We start from the raw sequence: 6314 nt of genomic DNA, 5'->3' as shown, positions 1-6314 counted from the left end.
GGCCCAGGTGCTTGGGCCCTGCACCCGCATGGGAGACCAGGAAGAAACTCCTGGCTCCTGGCTTCGGATTGGCATAGTTCCGGCTGTAGCGGCCATTTGGGGGGTGAACCAACGGAAGGAAGACATTTCTCTCTGTCTCTCTCCCTCACTGCCTAACTCTATTTGTGAAATAATAACAATAAAAAAAAAAAACTGAGTAGCTAAAAAGGGAGGGTATTTTTTTTTTCAATTCAACAGCCAATGCCTTGTGGTGATTTCAGTACATGCTGATACTTACAACTCAAATATGTATGTATTTATCACTATTCTTTCCACCCAATATCTAGAAACAGTGATCAACCCAGTAGCCCTGATAATCTCTGTGCTCAGATTGTGGTCTTGAAATACCACTTCCTAGAAAAGTAAATTAGGGCCTTTGTACAAATGATTATTCCAGATCTGGGGCAGGAGATCTGTAAGAAGAATCTGGACTATCTTGTCATACCAGATAGCAAGGGACTCATCAAAGACCACTAGCGGCCAATTTTGAAGAGACTCTCTCTGATCAAAAATAGGATGAACTGAGCTTAAGTGATAATGATGATTGCAATAGATAGAAATCTATCAAAACATTTAAATCCATGATCTCATCATAGTAGAAAAATCTAATTGGACACCTTTGAAAAAAGAGAAAACCAATTCACTGTTTGGAAAACCAGTAAGTAAAGGATGGGAAAATACTTATTTTGACATTGATCCTGGCGAGGAAAAGTGTCTGCATGGAATCTTTAAATATTCCAACAAATATCTGCATAATGATAGGAATTACAAATTCACCCTTTTGTAATCTTTGATGAATTAATGGATCTATGCATTGAATATCAGCAGTGACCGACATCATGAAAAGAGAGATAACTAGACATTGTGAGCCTCTTAATGAAAATTACAAGAAAACCTGTGACCCTGCGAAAGGGACTGACCTGAATCTGATCAAGGCTTTGAATCCAACTTCAATTTTCAGGAACTATGAGGCCAGAGGTGAAAGTTAAACTGTAGCATGAAGAAATGTGCAATCAGCAAGATCAGGTTGTGGGTAACCCTGCAGGCCAAATGGCCCAGGTTCTTCAACATATAAATTATCAGAAAGGGGAAGGGAAACATGTCAACAGAAAGAGATAAAAAATAAGGCAAAAGTGGGAAAAATGAAATTTAATTTGTGAGATGCACACTGCGTGGTAAAACTTAAAGAAATTCAGACGTGTGGTTACAAAAGCAGGCAGGACAGTGTGAAGTTGAGGGAAGGAAGATATTGTGATTGTGGTGACTGTACAAGAAGAGGTTTCTGGGATACCCACAAAGGTCTATTTCTTTTTTTTTAGATTTATTTATTTTTTGAAAGGCAGATTATGGGGGGGGGGAGAGGTCTTCCATCCACGGGTTCACTCCCCAAATGGCTGCAATGGCTGGAGCTGCACTGATTCAAAGCCAGGAGCCAAGAGCTTCTTCTGGGTCTCCCACGCGGATGCAGGGGCCCAAACACTTGGGCCATCTTCCACTGCTTTTCCAGGTCACAGCAGAGAACTGGATTGGAAGTGGAGCAGCCGAGACTCGAACTGGTGCTCATATGGGATGCTGGTGTCTCAGGCAGAGGCTTCACCTGCTGCATTACAATGCCAGCCCCTGTTTTTACATTGTTTTAAAAGAGATTTATGTATTTATTTGAAAATCAGAGTTACACAGAGGAGAGTCAAAGAGAGGTCTTCCATCTGCTGGTTCACTCCCCAGTTGTCTGCAACGGCTGGAGCTGTGCCAATCTGAAGCCAGGAGCCAGGAGCTTCTTCTGGGTCTCCCTCGTGGGTTCAGGGACCCAAGGACTTGGGCCATCTTCTGCTGTTTTTCTGGGCCATAGCAGAAAGCTGGATTGGAAGTGAAGCATCCAGGACTCTAACCAGCACCCATGTGGGATACTGGCACTGCAGGTGGTGGCTTCACCCACAGCACCGGCCCCAAAGGTCTATTTCATGATCTAAGTGGCGATTACAATGGGATTAAAATTATGACAATTTGTGAAACTATCTTTTTAAGGGATTTTTGTATCCATGTATTATACTTTAAATACAATCTTTAATATTTCTTTTTATATATTTATTTATGTTATTTGAAAAGCAGAGAGAAAGAGCAAGTGCTTCTCTTCATAGGTTAACACCCCAAATGACCACAACAGCTGGGTCTGGTCCAGGGTGAAACCAGGAGTCTGGAACTCCACACAGGCTCCTACTCTGGGTGGCAGGGGCCCACGCACTTGGGCTATCATCTACTTCCTTCCAAGGCCAATTAGCAGGAAGCTGGATTGGAAGCTGCACAGCTGGGACTTGAACTGGCCCTATTCTATGAGATATATGGGTCACAGTGGCTGTGTAACCAGCTGTGCCACAATGCCAGCCGCACTTTAATTTTCTTTGAAGGAAAGGTTTTGACAAAGTAATGGAATGTACTTAGAGCATGGGTAGAAGGATACAACTTGGGGAAGACAATTGGTACCTGCTATTCTGAGGAAGAAAGAAAAGGAAAGGTGCATATATATATATATATGTATATATATATGTATATGGGCATATGATTGTTGGGTGAGTAGGGTGGGAATGGTGTGTAAAGGTAATTAATTTAAACCCTCTAACCTTTGCTTTCTCAGTGAGATGAAAAGCCAGAACATCTAATGAGAGTAGGGTGGGCTATGGTGTGTGCTATGCTGATTAGAATGCATACAGGAATTGGCCTGCGCCGCTGCTCAATAGGCTAATCCTCCGCCTGCGGCGCCGGCACACTGGGTTCTAGCCCTGGTCGGGACACCGGATTCTGTCCCGGTTGCTCTTCTTCCAGTCCAGCTCTCTGCTGTGTCCCGGGAGTGCAGTGGAGGATGGCCCATGTCTCTGGGCCCTGCACCCGCACGGGAGACCAGGAGAAGCACCTGGCTCCTGGCTTCAGGTCAACGCGGTGCGCCGGCTGCAGCGCGCTGGCTGTAGCGGCCATTGTCAAAAAGAAAGAAAGAAAGAATGTATACAGATATGGTCTAATTTCTAAATTCTGCTGGGTTGTGTGATACTCTCCCATGGCTTTTTTTGATTTGCAGAGTGGATAGTGAGAGAGAGAGAGACAAGAGAAAGGTCTTCCTTTGCCGTTGGTTCACTCTCCAATGGCTGCCACGGCCAGCGTGCTGCGGCCAACGCATCGTGCTGATCCGAAGCCAGGAGCCAGGTGCTTCTCCTGGTCTCCCATGGGGTGCAGGGCCCAAGGACCTGGTCCATCCTCCACTGCACTCCCTGGCCATAGCAGAGAGCTGGCCTGGAAGAAGGGCAACTGGGACAGAATTCGGCACCCCGACTGGGACTAGAACCCTGGGTGCTGGCGCCGCAGGCGGAGGATTAGCCTAGTAAGCCACAGTGCTGGCCCCGTGGCTTTCAAAAGTCTGGGAATATAAGCAGTGCTAAAGATGGCTTTTCTCAACCGGCACTGCGGCTCACTAGGCTCATCCTCCGCCTGTGGTGCCAGCACCCAGGGTTCTAGTCCCGGATTCTGTCTCTTCTAGTCCCGGTTGGGGCTCTGGATTCTGTCCCGGTCGCTCCTCTTCCAGTCCAGCTCTCTGCTGTGGCCCGGGAAGTCAGTGGAGGATGGCCCAAGTGCTTGGGCCCTGCACCCACGTGAGAGACCAGGAGGAAGCACCTGGCTCCTGGCTTCTGATCTGTGCAGTGTGCCAGCTGTAGCCGCCATTTGGGGGTGAACCAACGGAAGGAAGACCTTTCTCTCTGTCTCTCTCTCTCACTGTCTAACTCTGCCTGTCAAAAAAAAAAAAAAAAAAAAAGAAGAAGGAGAAAAGAAAAAAAAAGATGGCATTTCTCCTGAATGGAGGCTGTGGAAAGGAAAAGGTAAATTGGTGTTCTAGAAAAAAACATGGTTGATGTGATGTCCCTGAGGTCGCAGTTACTACCAGGAACAGGGAAGATTTATGTTTGTTTTGGGTTGAATTTTTCTCTATAAAATACACTGAAGCCCGATCTCTAGTTCTTGTGACTGAGACCTTATTTGAGAACAGTGTCTTTTGCTTATTATTATTTATTTGACACATAGATTTATAGAGAGTGAGAGAGAGAGACAGAGAGAAAGGTCTTCCTTCCGTTGGTTCACTCCCCTAAATGGCCGCTATGGCCGGCAGCGCTACGCCGATCCGAAGCCAGGAGCCAGGTGCTTCTTCCTGGTCTCCCATGCGGGTGCAAGGGCCTGAACACTTGGGCCATCCTCCACTGCCCTCCCGGGCCACAGCAGAGAGCTGGACTGGAAGAGGAGCAACCGGGACTAGAACCAGCACCCCCATGGGATGCCGGCTTCACAGGCAGAGGATTAACCAAGTGAGCCACAGCGCCGACCCCGTGAGAACAGTGACTTTACAGAGGACCAAGTTAAGATGAAGTCATTAGGGTAGGCCCTAGTCCAATATGATTCTATTCTTCTGAGAAGGGAAGAATTCAACTCGGGCGCAGATGTGTACAGAGGGAAAATGATGAGTCTCCCAGGGGAATAACATCCTCTCCAAGCCAAGGAATGCCTGGGGCTCCCAGAAGCTCTGTGAGGAGCCTGGGATAGACCCCTTTCTGCCGCCTCTGAGAAGGAACCAATCCTACTGACATCTTGATTTCAGACTTCTGGTCTCCAAAGCTATGAGACGATACATTTCTGCTGTTTGAGCCACCTACTTTGTTGCTACCTTACTGTAGCTGTCCTAGAAAAGTGATAGCATTCTAGAAAAAGAAAATCAGACTTCATTTATGTGGTGTCATGCATATTGACATACATGGTCCATGTTACTGTGGAGCTTATAGTCAAATGCAGGGAGAAAATGTTGAAGAAAGAAAACCATGGATGTACATCATGGCATTGTAATGTTTTATATACTAATGATGAAAAAAGGGTCTATGATGGGGGTTTACAAAGGGGAACCCAATTTTTATGGAGGCTCAGGAATATCTGTAGCAGAGATGGAGGCTTTCACTCTAAATAAGTCTGTGTTAGGTAAAGATGAGGGAGGGGAGTGATGCAGGTGTCCAGACCATGTGACAGCATGCATGGAAGTGCTGACGTAGGCACGTTTGGGAACAGGAAAGGCAGTGGGGTGCAATACAGTGAGAGAGAGAGAGAAAGAGGAGGTGAGTGGGGAGAAGAAACCAAGGACCAGACCTGGATCCATACTAAGCAGTTTCTACTTTAACCCAAAAGGAAGCCACTGAAGGCTATCACACAGGGCAAATTTATGAACCAATTTCAATTTCCTAAAGGTCGTTTTGATTACTGAGTGGAGATGAAAGACAACTGTCTGGAAATTGATATGGGAGGCTGTTTAGCCAGGTTGTGACTTGGATCAAGTGACAGTGGTGGAGATGGAGGGAACTGGGTGGCGTGAAGTATATGGTGAAGGCAGAATGGGTAAAATTTGATAACCAATTCAATGTGAATGGGGAAAGAGCAAGGAAGTGACAGGATCATGTCAGTTATTGTTCTGGCCATGGAATGGGGGCTGTTAGGAGATTGAGACATGCTACTTGATTGGCCAATGGTGTGGAGAGCCTGGGCAGATGCACAGCTTCCAATCACCAAAGGCTTCCAAGAAGCAGCGTCCTCAGGGGAGGACACACCGTTGTACTGAGACACAGAAGTGAAAGGTTGTGCTGGGGAGAAGAAGGGTGTAAAAGGTAAATTTTCAGTGGAACTTGGTTCTGAAGGGCACAGCAGGAAGGGGTGAGACAGAGCCTAAGGAGACTGGTGGAAAAGAGAACGCCAGAACTGTGTGAGCTGGGGAGTGCATGCCTGGCTGCCCCTAATGCCCTAGGTTGCAGAGTGGTCCTCAGAAGCCTCCTTTGTGCATTCATGCTCACTGGTTGTTCCCCCTGGGGCTCCTCCAGACTTGCGTCTTCTACTCTTTCTCTACTTAGTGATTTTCTGCTCTGTTAGTTCTTTTATGAGTCTTTTGCAGATATGTAATTTCAACCACAGCACAAACTTCCCAAAGCTGGAAAATAAGAGTTCACCAAAGGGTGATCATCTATGTCTATGTCTATGTCTATGTCTATGTCTATGTCTATGTCTATGTCTATCTGTCTATCTATCTAACTATCCATCCATCCATCCACCCATCCATACTATGGTGAATAACACATGGGACAGACTGATGGAAGAACTGGCTCCTAATACTGGCTCTTTCACTATCTAGTTGGAGGAGCAACATTTCTACCATTTCTACAACATTTCTACCATCTTTATTAAAAACATTTGGTCAACTACATAAA

This window comes from Oryctolagus cuniculus, chromosome 2 (assembly GCF_964237555.1).
Source record: "Oryctolagus cuniculus chromosome 2, mOryCun1.1, whole genome shotgun sequence".
NCBI classification, from domain to species: domain Eukaryota; kingdom Metazoa; phylum Chordata; class Mammalia; order Lagomorpha; family Leporidae; genus Oryctolagus; species Oryctolagus cuniculus.
The sequence above is the reverse complement of the archived record's forward strand: the minus strand, read 5'-3'. Positions refer to the sequence as shown.